General features: G+C 35.1%; 1 protein-coding gene across 2 annotated transcripts in view; it reads left to right on the top strand.

Moving 5' to 3' along the window:
- The window catches only part of vdra (vitamin D receptor a), a 50,852-nt gene that overhangs the window by 562 nt on the left and 38,201 nt on the right, over positions 1–12,089 (top strand). The window lies entirely within an intron of this gene.

The following is a 12,089-nucleotide window of genomic DNA, read 5'->3' as shown; positions in this document are numbered from 1 at the left end:
GAAATGGTTTTTGGGAGTTGTAGTTTCTTTTATTAAACTTGGGGAAAATGTGCTATATTATAATATGTAATATTTTAGATGCACACTATAATTAATTAAGCTCATTCTGAGTCTGTCTGGAAGAAGGAAATATTAATTTTTATGCACTTTTTTTTGTGGAAGATTACAAATATAGTTTCTCGAGGCTTTGTGTGTGCTTGTGTGGTCTTCGTTTGGGAAGTACACTCAGGGTCTCCAGAGACCCCAGGCAACAATTAATTTTTTTTTTTTTTTTTAAACAAATGTAATTTTACTCGGTTTATTAATGTTTTTACTCGACATTTGTGCAGTTTTTGGAGGATTTATTGCATTTTTAAATTTATATAAATAAATTAAAAATATTTTTTTAAATAGTTTTTTACACAAAAACAGCTTTTTATGTAAAATTGTCAAGTAGCTAACCTATTTTTTTTAATTGCAAAAAAAAAAAACCCGCTAAACTTTGACAAAAAGTAGCTTTTATTGTTATAATTGTGATTTCATAATACTGAAACTGAAAATACTTGTGTAAAGAGTCTTTCAGTCAGTCAAACAGCAAATCGTGGAGCTCTGCAGCATCTGCTGGATAAAGTGATCAATTTTTACTTTTAAAACTGCATTTTCCAAAAGATGGGCAAAAATCTCACACTAAACCTTGTCAAATTATCCATATTATCCCCCTGAATGAAAGTTAGAAATGTGGGTCTCTTATAAAGTGAATTTTACACAAAAAGCTGTTTTTGTATAAAAACCTATTTTAAAAAATATTTATTTATTTATATAAATTTAAAAGATATGATAAATCCTCCAAAAACTGCACAAATATGAAGTAAAAACATTAATAAACAGAGTAAAATTATATCTGTTTTTTCCTGGAGACCCTGAGTGTGACTTTTTTTCTACACTAACATAAAAACAAGATATTGCTCCATTTTTTTAATTTTTTTATTTGTAGATCTAGAAAGTGTTAACAACTGTACAAAGTTTCATGTCATTTGGACAAAGAGAACATTTTTTTTATTTTAGCAAACATCGTTTGGGGTCTAAAAAGACCCTATAAGGGTCAAAAACATCTCATTTATTTATAAAATCAATCATTACATAATTTATTGGCCTTAATGAAATTTCCAGCCTCTATATAACAGTAATCTTAGACTAACTCCACATGTGGCCTTCAAGATAAATCCGTCTGTTATTAGTGTTATTGAAGGCTCTTCTTTCCTCTTTATTAGTTGGTTTTGCTCTTTTAGACCATGTGAGATGGGATATTCGTCTGAAACTCTTGCCTCGGGCTCAGACGCACCAATGGATCTCAATATGACGAGAAATCTGAGCAGGACTTCAAATGTTTGGAGTGTTTTCCGCCAAGCAAACTTGTTCTTTTGTGTCAGTAGGTTTGTGTTTCACTGTGTAAACTAATGCAGCGCCATTGATTTCTGCAGTCTACATAGAGGAGAAGAGCATTACTTTGTGTTAAATGCATCTCTTGTGAGAGATATAAGAGTATTTATTTTGTAGAAGAGTCAGTGTGTAGCAGGTTTTTCTCCCTTCTGATGATACGAGATAAACTTTGCCCTGTTTGGCGTCTGTCGTGTTTGTGTAGTGTCAGAGCGCAGCCTTTGCTCCCTGTGATACAAGTCTTTTGTAGTCTAGAAACACGGCCGTGAGCTTTAAACGGCACACGCGGCGACTGCGGTTGAACATGCGCCGCACACACCCACGCGCACGAGACTTTTCCAGTTTCAGGTGGTTATTGGGAACGAGACGGATCGTGTCTTTAGGCGTCGGTGTTTGTTTTGCGCGTCTGTAAGCGACACAATGTGCCTGAGAGGAGGACAGAAAATGGCACCTGTTTGTGCACAGAGACCATCTTGGTATTGACTGATATTAGGATGTTTTAATTAAACTCCTCATTCTGAGTCTGCTGATGGTTTTGTATTCAGTTTAAAGTTGTCCTTGATTATGATTTTTAACTTTAGTTAGTGTGTAATGTTGCTGTTTGATCATAAACAACATCTGCAAAGTTACGACGCTCAAAGTTCAATGCAAAGGAGATATTTTCTTTTACAGAAATCACTTTTTAAATGACTGGTAGAGACTACAACGAGCTTCTTCCTGACATCACAAACCCTCAAATTGACATAATTAACGAGAACACACACAAAGGGGGCGTGTTATTACATTACAGTACATAACACAAATGCAATAGTTGAAATATGATGATTAAACTGAACCATACCAGTTCTGTCTTCATGCAGCATGTATTCTCTGTGCAGCCCTACTCCGTAGGATCTTACAGCTGTTCCCACACGAGCGATTTATAGATTATCATAATTTGATATTCATTGACTTTAAGATAGTGAACTCCACATCAGCTACAGAAACGTCCTGTTGCATTCGACATGTCGTCACTTCTTCTTGAGTCTCTCCATCAGTGTCCGATTTCGGCTTGAACATTAAAGGCTGAACAGTTTCTGACAAATTATTAGTGAGGTAATCGGCGCTGAAACTCCGCCCTCTTCTTGAGAGCAGCAGCTCATTTGCATTTAAAGGGACACACACAAAAACGACGTGTTTTTACTCACCCTCAAAAAGTTACAAATTTATAAACAAATAAATAAATAATTGAAAAAAAAGTGAATATTTTATATTTTACTTGCACAATCTGATATTATTAGGATATAGTAATACATATAGTAATTAAATTTTTTTCCATCAGGCTGGAAATTTGTATTGTTGTTTGGTTGTTTATTTACGATAATAGCGTTTTGGGGCCCTGAAAATGCAAACTTTTGAAAACTGTGCAAGTTCTGAAGCGATACCTTTGTCGTCTCCGTGTAAAATTACAAAAATGTGAATTTGTGCAAAGATGACGTTATGCACGTGTTCAGTCTATAGGTGTGTAGTGTTTCTTTACAATGTGACATCGCCATCTACTGGCCTGGCAGCAGAATACAGCAATTTTAGAGATTTTGGCAGATCCATGCGAACAGGGATTGTTCTGACAATGTCTTTACGTGAAAAACGCAAAGAAAAAATCGTTTCTGTTTTCAGTACATGGTTGTCTTGTAATCGCACCCTTAACTACGCAAAAACGTCAAAACCAGCTCTTTTGTTATTTTATCATTTACCGCTGCAGGACAACTTCTTTTCTTTTTAAACTCTTGGATTTTAGTCTGAACTGCATTTGCTGGAACTGAACGAGAGTAAATTACGAGAGGCTAAACTACTGAAAAACTACCAAACCAGCTCTTTTGGTTTTTATTTGATCGTTTTTGTTGTACCGCTACATTTACGTCTTGTCAGTCTCGTGTATTTTTGCTATGAAAGTGTGATTGTTAAACACTGAAAAAAAATTGCATTCAAGAGAGACTAAACTACTGAAAGCGGATTTATTTGTTTGTGGGTTTATGGTTTTATTTAGTCTGCTGTATGTTTGTTAAACAAGAGAACGCCATTAGCAACCAAAGTTGTTGTTGAATGCAAAATGAGTAAATTGCCTTCGTGACGTGCTTCTACACTGACCTGATTCTCTGCGTGTGTGTGTGTGTGTGGATCTGAATGGAGCATGTGGACCACCCAGACACCATGAGGCCTCCACGTGACACTGCTCAGCGAGATAAAACCGTTTAACGACGAGTTTAGCATTCCCGCACTAATTGCCCCGTGATTGCAGCGAGTGCTCAGTTTTAGCAGCGTGGGTCCTGGAGTCGGTGCGTTTCTAGAGGAGCGTAATGGTTCCCATATGAGTCGGTGCTGTTGTGTTACCGTGGACTTACAAGAAGTCGTACTTTAATAGTTTGAGCGATTAGTCGTTTCCAGGGGCGATGGAACACAAAGCTGAGGCTGTTAATGCTATCAGATGTTTATAAGTGTCATTAATTGCACATTTACTTGATTAATGGAATCGCTGTTAGTGTAGTGAGATTTTATTTCATTAATTGCTCGTAGTGATCAAACCTCTGACGCGAGGATTCAGTGTTTGTGCTCCAGACATGAATCACTCCTCAAAATTCTCCATGAATGGACAAGAAATGTTGGTGAGATTTGCATGGGGTTTGATTCCAGTTCACAAGCTCTTGATTCTGATTCGAGCGCTTATCAGAATCAACTAAACGCTGGATTTTCAAAAGGATGTAAATTTATTAGATGTACGTGGGTCTGTTATCGTAGGAACATCGACTTTTCAAGCCCCTAAACGTGACGTGGAGCAAGACGAACTTGATTGGTTGCTTTACATGTCAATCAAACTGCCTTTTGGGTTTATTTGAAGCTCTGGTGTCATGAGAAATCAAGGCCCCCTCTAGGAATAGGACACAAGCAGTAATGCCTGATCAAAAGTTGTTATTGTGATGTCTTGACTAATTATAAGCTATTTCACTATTTTATGATGTTTATTACAAACAACATGCTTGAAATATGAAATGAATGCCTGTTTATTGCATCATGCTGGAAACACAACTATGCCTAAAAATGGATTGGGAAAAAAGGATTGTTTGAGCATACTGTGTTTTATAAAAGTAATTTAATATTAATTTTTACACAATAATAACAGTGTGGTATTAGAGAGGATAAGGGCCAAGCAATAATAAAAAAATAAAACCATCTCGAGATTAAAGTCGTTATGTTTCGAGAAAACATTTCTAGAAAAAAGTCGAAATAAAATGTTGTGAAAAAATCATTAAATTTTGAGAATAAAGTCAATAATAAATTCAAGTTGGTATTTTTTTGAGAAAAAAACTCATTAAATTGTGAGGGGGAAAAAAATGTCAAAATAAAATGTTGAGAAAAAATCATTAAATTTTGAGAATAAAGTCAATAATAAATTCAATTTTTTTTATTATTGCTTGGCCCTAATCCTCTTCCGTAGTGTGGTATAGTGTATAATATTACGATTATAAATTTTTAATAAATTAATTGTCATGCTAAGTACACACAAACACCATTAATTTGAAACATGTAATTGGAAACTATATTGGAAGACAAAAACACCTAATATAATATAAGTTAAGCTAGGCTAATCGGGTAGATGTACGCTATGCTAGTACATAAGCTAACTAAAAAAACAGTAAATGCTTGATTTCACAACCAAAAAAAACATTATAAGACATTAATGGTCATTATAACGCATTTTAAATGATTTTAACGTGAATTTGCAGGAATTAAAATCACGCACGCAAAAAAAACTCCCATTAAAAGTCCGTTGAACCAATGGGATCGTTCGGGGGCGTAAAGGAGACCCGTTTCGGGGACTGGATTTCTCACCACACCGGCTACGCGAGACGCTAATCGGACGTTAGTTTGCGTCTAGACGAATGCGTTCGCCGTTCAGCAGGAATGTGAAGGAGATTACGTGAGTTCTAACGGGAACCACTCTGCTTTTATAGGAGGAGGGGCAGTTCCCAGAGCTGTCAATCAGCCGTAGACACGCCCCCTCCTCAGCAGAGACTGGAAATGAGGCCACAGCAACAATTCATGAGAGGATGGGACGTTTTAGTGACTGAAACGGCACAATTTGTACAGAGAAAACTGACTGAATTTCATTTTAAATGCCTCTAATTATGCGTTTATGTGTAAACATTCTGTTATCATCTGTATTAGTGTATGGATGTCCATACGGCAGATACTCTGATGCATTATGTTGTTAACCTGAACGTGTTTGGCAGCAATTACAATACAAGAATGATGTTCGATTCGTGTTAGAGAGCTCGGATCAGCATTGAAACAGGAGTTTTGGTCTGTCAGAGGAAGGCAGGGTAGTTTCTCTCTCGCTGTGGTTGTCGTGGGGCCTTGCATCAGGGTACAGCCGAGGGTGGGGCTGCCGCGCTCTGATTGGCTGTGTAACCCGAGCCCTGCGTCTCTGATTGGCTGCTGGGTAACAAGCCCCCGTACGGGAGCCCGTCCCCTTCCTGTGTTTGCGCTGCGGGCGTTCACCCCCTCCCCCTCCCACAGGAAGCTGCTGATGTGATGGAATCCACAGGATGTTTCTAAGGGAACATGAGGGTGACGGGATACGGCATGTCTGACCCCATTCAAGAATTTCTCTCCCTCTTTCTTTCCGTCTGTTTTTGTGTTTCAGCGTTCATATTTTGTTTCCCTTAGAGACTCAGTTTGGGTCTTTAGAAAAATTCATCATGCTAATGATAGTTTGTGGATCACCACAGTCGTGGGCGTCCGCCAAAACGCCGTAGTTATTACATTAATGTTTCTGCTCTGAAATGATCTGCTTTAAACACTGACAGAAACTTGTGTATTATCATTATTATATTCTTTTTATTGATTTCGATGAACGTTTTATTATTTTTATTTGTAAAATTATTTAAAAAAATTTATATATATATATATATATATATCATAAAATAAATGTAATAAAAATAAGTTTTAAAGTAAAAAAAACTTTAATAAATTTAATATTTTTTATTTTTAAAGTAAATAAGTTAAATTCAATAAAGAAATTTATCTGTATCTGCTTTAAACAGTGTAAGAAACGTATTATTATTATTATTATTATCATTAGATTAATTTTTGATGATGGTCAGTAAACATTTATTTGCATTTATTTGTTTGTTTTTCTTATTTTTCAAATAAAATTAAATAAAAATTCAGATTTTTAAAAGAATTTTTAATTATTAAATTTTAAATGAATAATTTAAATAATATTATTTAATCATTTAATATAATAATAAACACTCAAAAGCCATAATGCTTCACTGATCCACTCGTTCAGATCATTTAATTCAATTATTCTATTGTATTGTGTAATCCTGAATGAAGCGTAGTCGTGTGTGTGTGTGTGTGTGTGTGTGTGTGTGTGTGTGTGTGTGTGTGTGTGTGTGTGTGTGTGTGTGTGTGTGTGTGTGTGTGTGTGTGTATATCAGGTACTGTAACCTCACCAGTGACTGAGTTTGGTGATGCGGTTGAACTCTGATTCTTGATTCCGGTTTAAATGCAGCTTAACTGATATAAGAGGGAAAAAATAATAATTTCACAGATAAATCATGGTAATACCCTGGTGCTTTGAAGGAAGAGTACTATATGAATATGGGAATCATGTAGTGTCATGATAAATGTTAAACTTTGACTGAATAGTTGATTCTTATCAGTATAATCGACTCCTGTAGTGACAGAAATGAAAGCAAACAGACAGGAAGAACATGGTGACCTTTAGCCCACATCAGCGCTCGCGCCGTGACGGATATTATTAGCGTTATTATTTATACGCATTTCCCCCCTGAAGCTCACTTGTGTCTTATTATGGTGAAATGAAAGTTCATGTGAACAGTAGCAGATGCAGATGCGGTCCGCAGTCAGGTCAGGTGGAGAGCGGCGAGTGTTTCCTGACGGCTGCGCGTGAGAGCCGCTTCATCACAGGAAGTGAAAGTGACTGGAGAGGAAACTCCACAGCTGCTCCTCTCTCTCGTTAAACTCATTAAGACTCTCTTATTCAGACACTAAACCCTGAAACAGGAAATGATGCACAAACATGTGACTTCACCACAGGAACTCGAGCGTTATCATTATTATATATTAATCAGTGTTGGGTGTAATGCATTAAGTAATTAATTGGCTTACTGTGATTAACGTTCTTCCTGTAAATAACTGTGGTCAGGTCAAGAATAATTGATGTAATTTTATGTTGTTTGAAGAACTGTGGTTGTGTTGCTGATTTAGAGAGTAATTAGTAATGCAATTCGTTTACAGCACAGAAATATAATTACGCTGAAGATGTTAGGGTAACTCAACCAACACTGATATTAAATAATAATATATTAATTACTGAATTAGAATTCATTTAAAAATTTCAACACTTTTTGAATCAGTTTTCACACTGCAAAAAAAAGTGATTGTTTTCCACGAAAATATTTTTTAAAGATTGATTTTACTTAAGAATCAGTTTTCTTGAATTTATTGTTTTTCTCAGCCAAATAATGTTTTCTGAAGAATAAACCTCAGATTAAATTGTTTGATTTATGAAGTTTATGCAAAACAAAAATATTATTAGTCAGTGGGGAAAAGACAAAATAAAATAACTTTTATGTAGTTGTTCTTGTTTTAAACCATAAATCTAATCAATTTACTTGCTTATTTTCTCTTAAAAACCAAAGCCCAGGGTTTATTTTTATTTATTTTTTTATATAGTAGTTTCTGGGTTTAAACCATAAATCTTACAAAATTTCTTTCTTACAGCAAATATTCAAGTATTTTAAGTTATTAAATTAATATATTCTCCTGTATGTCTTAATCTTGTGCAGTTTTGCTTATCAAGTAAATTAATCTTGTTTTAAGGATGATTTATAAATATATAGATATTTTTATTATTATACATTTATATATAATGGAAACAAGAATAAAATACTGAATAAGAACATTATTTTGCAGTGCAGTAACTCGCTAAAGCAGCAAAAACGGATTATGTAATTGTGAATGTCAGCGATTAATGATCATAAATAATTCAGAATTGTTGTTCGTGATGCAAAAAGCATAAGTATTATCAGAGACAGAAGTGCTGCACTAGAGATCGTCTGAACGGATGAAGGAGCGTCGCTGGGAAGCTCTTGTTTTCCCGGTGTGTGGCGGAGCGTCCACAGGAGGGACTGTAGGAGGAGACGTGTTTATACACAGTGAAATTACTCCAACACGGATGAGACGCGCTGCGTGAGGATCTGACCGAGACCTTAACCCGTTCCTCTCTCTCTGAAACCAGGATAGTGTGACCATTGAAACTCAAATTAAAAGCAGTGCATATATATATTAAAAAAAAAATATATATATATATATATATGACAAAGGGGTCGTTTTATTTTTGTCCAAAGGCCTTAATAATAAAAAAAAAAAACACAGATATGACATCCAAAGTATGTAAGGTAGTACAACTAGGTCTCTTTTATTGAATCCATAAGGTTTTAATTATATTTATATTATATTTATATTTATATAATTATATTATATATCAACATGGTGTGAAATTTTGGTTAAACTGAAGGTGACAAATTTTGTCCATCTTGTATAAAATAACAAAATCAGTGTTTATTGATTATAAAAACCACATAATCTCATTGTTAACACTTAATAAAACTTCAAAATTAATTATATCTCCATTATGTTATTACACTTTTAAACCTTATTTATTAATAACCCATATATATATATATATGTCGTTAATTGGCTATATTAATGTAACTGAAATTCTCTGTAATGACTGAAGTGTTAAATTAATGTTTAATATAAATTAACAGCAGTACAGCAAAATACAAATATATTTCCACAGTACCTTCCAAAAATACACTTCATTTTCTTCAAACACAGTATCATTTCTTCAGATTTTTTTGAATTTTTTGTGAGGTCCACATGTTCCTGGTTGCAGTTTCCACGGATGTGTAAAAGATTTCAGCCATATTTTCTTTGCTTTTATTTGGTTTAAGTTATGTGATCAAATTACAACAGAAGCTTTTTTTGGCCTGAGCGTGTGACCTCAGAATTATTTTAGCGTTACTGTGCGTTTTCTCTTCTTAGCCCGGAGTGAAAGTGTCGGTCTGATGGTGCTCTGTGGCGCGTCTCATCTGTCCTGTGTTTATTCTGCAGTGGTTTAAAGCGGTTTTATCGCCGGCGGATTGAGTTAGAGGCTTCTGATCTAATTAGGACCAAAAGCTCCGAGATCAACAAGAGTTTGTGCTTCAAATCCAGAGCGTAACCCTTGGGATCGGGGCCACCCGGCTCCGCACAGGTGTCTAGACGGGGAAGACGTTTGTCATCTCATGGCAGTTGTTATTGTGATGCGCAGCTGCAGATCCAGCGCCTCTATTAGTCTGAGCTCGTGGAGTGGATAGTTTCCATATTTGAGTTGATTTACAGTACATCCAATCACGACACGTGCTTAAATTGAAATTTATATAACATTTCTGTCCGTTTGGATTACAGTTTTCACATAAACAAACTAGTAAACTTAATGTCATTAAGCACAGTCATTTATAAGTGAAAGGAGTCATTATGAATCTTTGCTTTGAGCATTTATTCATTTGGATTATTCAGAAGTAGGCATTTAAACCCAGTTAGTTTTCAGCAGATGAAAGATCGAAATGCTTGAAAAGAAAAATCCATGGCTGTTAAACGATCGAGCCTCTTGAAGCGGGAGTTTGAGAGCTCGTAAACGGATGGAGTGAATACAGACAGAAGCCGTAACGTGGTACTCGTTTGTGTGAACTGGTCATTTAAACCGGCTGAACGAGTTTAGCTGGTTTGAGGTGACCTGTGAAAGTCCTAAACTGAACCGTGTTTTTAGTTTGATGTTTATGTCCGTTATTGCAGTCGACTCTAGATTGAAGGTCAGGCCAGGGCTGTTTTTGGAATAATTTTGAGTAAGTTTTACACAGAACACGAGGCACATCTGCGCTAGGGATTTGCATTTTATTTGTTATTAGCTCAGTGAAACGATCAATCGATTTGACCGATTACTCGATTAATCAAACTTAATGTGATGCATTTGTGTCAGTCATTCATAAATTACTTTTTTATAGTGTTATAATGTGAAATATAACGTCATGAATCGTCTGATCTTTTGTGTTGAGTATTTAATCGATTCGATTATTCGAAAGTAGTAATTTGTTGTAGGAAACCCAGTTGGTGGACAGATGGATGGACGTCAAAAGCTTGAAAAGAGAAATCCGTGGCTGTTAAATCGATCTGTACTGACAAACAACATACACAATCGATTAATCGTCAACTCGATTAATCGATTTATTTGGGGGGTCTGGGTTTTACGATTTGTGACGATAACGAAACCATTTTAACATACTGTTGATGAAAATATGACAAGAAATCATAGCTGTGCTGATATAGAGTGATATAGCATGGCTACTCGTGAGATATTGTGATTATACTACAGTTTGACGGCACAAGTGTGTAAATTACTAAGAAACAATAACGGATTGTCTTTAAAACCCTCTTTTGTGCAGAACTACTCCTAGATTCAGATCTCATGTTGATAGCTTAACAGTTGAGCCCAAACCTCGTTTACTAATTCAAAAATGTCACTTTAGAGACGAAGTGACGAAGAAACGTTGAGTCGCTTCATTGAAACTCATTGTGTTTTATACAGTATGAGAGAGAGAGAGCGCATTACCTGATATAACATTCATTCTTCAGGTCGTTGTCCATAATATTATATCCATTATAAAAGTCTGTTTGAATGTCCACTGAGGAAAAAAAGTGATCTTTGTATTTGTCCTTTTTACAGTAAAGGGAATTTTCCATAACATACGGCGCTAAAACAACGACCTTTTTTTATAAAAGTCCTTTCAATGTAAAAGTCTCTTGCGACTGACTTTCACTCGTAAAGTTCGCTGCCATCTAATGGTGTTTTAATGTAACTTTCAGTCAATCCATATTACGCACTAATGTACCTTTTCTCAATACCGAATACAACATATTTATATAAAATAATATTTATTGAACAACATTTAAATGAACAACAGTAGCCATTATAAATGGCAACAGGAAATGTACACAATTGTACAATTCAGTCAAACGTACAAAAGCAGTGCTCTACAGGATGTAAGTTAAATATAGCCTTAATATTAAATGTATTAAATTTAACATGGCCCAAATCGATTTGCTCAGGAACAAGTAATAGATTAATAAGACCAAAGATGTCTCATGTTTAACCACTATAAGACACTAGTGTTGTCATGATGCTGGAATTTGTAACTTTGATATGATACCTTGAAAAATATCGATATTCAATACCATTTTCGATACCATGGGGAAAACTGCTGTATATACTGCCATTTTTATTATCTTTTAGTTTTTTGATAATTTGGGTAATTTTGCTGCAATAGCTTTCACACAGGGAAGCTTTATTTGAAACTGAACGAAATTGACAAAAAAAAGTGAATAATAAAATAAGAACTAATAAACAATTTGTAAACTATCAGAAATGGATTAGAACAGAGAGACAAATGAAATAAACATGGCTTTAAGTTTTTCAGGTGAGTTCAACAGTAGGCTAGTATTAAGGTAAGAAACAAAGAAATTAAAAAGTAATTAAATGTAAAAATAACACTGGATAGTTTTCA

Source organism: Chanodichthys erythropterus, chromosome 20, assembly GCF_024489055.1.
Source record: "Chanodichthys erythropterus isolate Z2021 chromosome 20, ASM2448905v1, whole genome shotgun sequence".
Classification (NCBI taxonomy): Eukaryota; Metazoa; Chordata; class Actinopteri; order Cypriniformes; family Xenocyprididae; genus Chanodichthys; species Chanodichthys erythropterus.
This window is presented reverse-complemented; position numbering and strand designations above follow the sequence as displayed.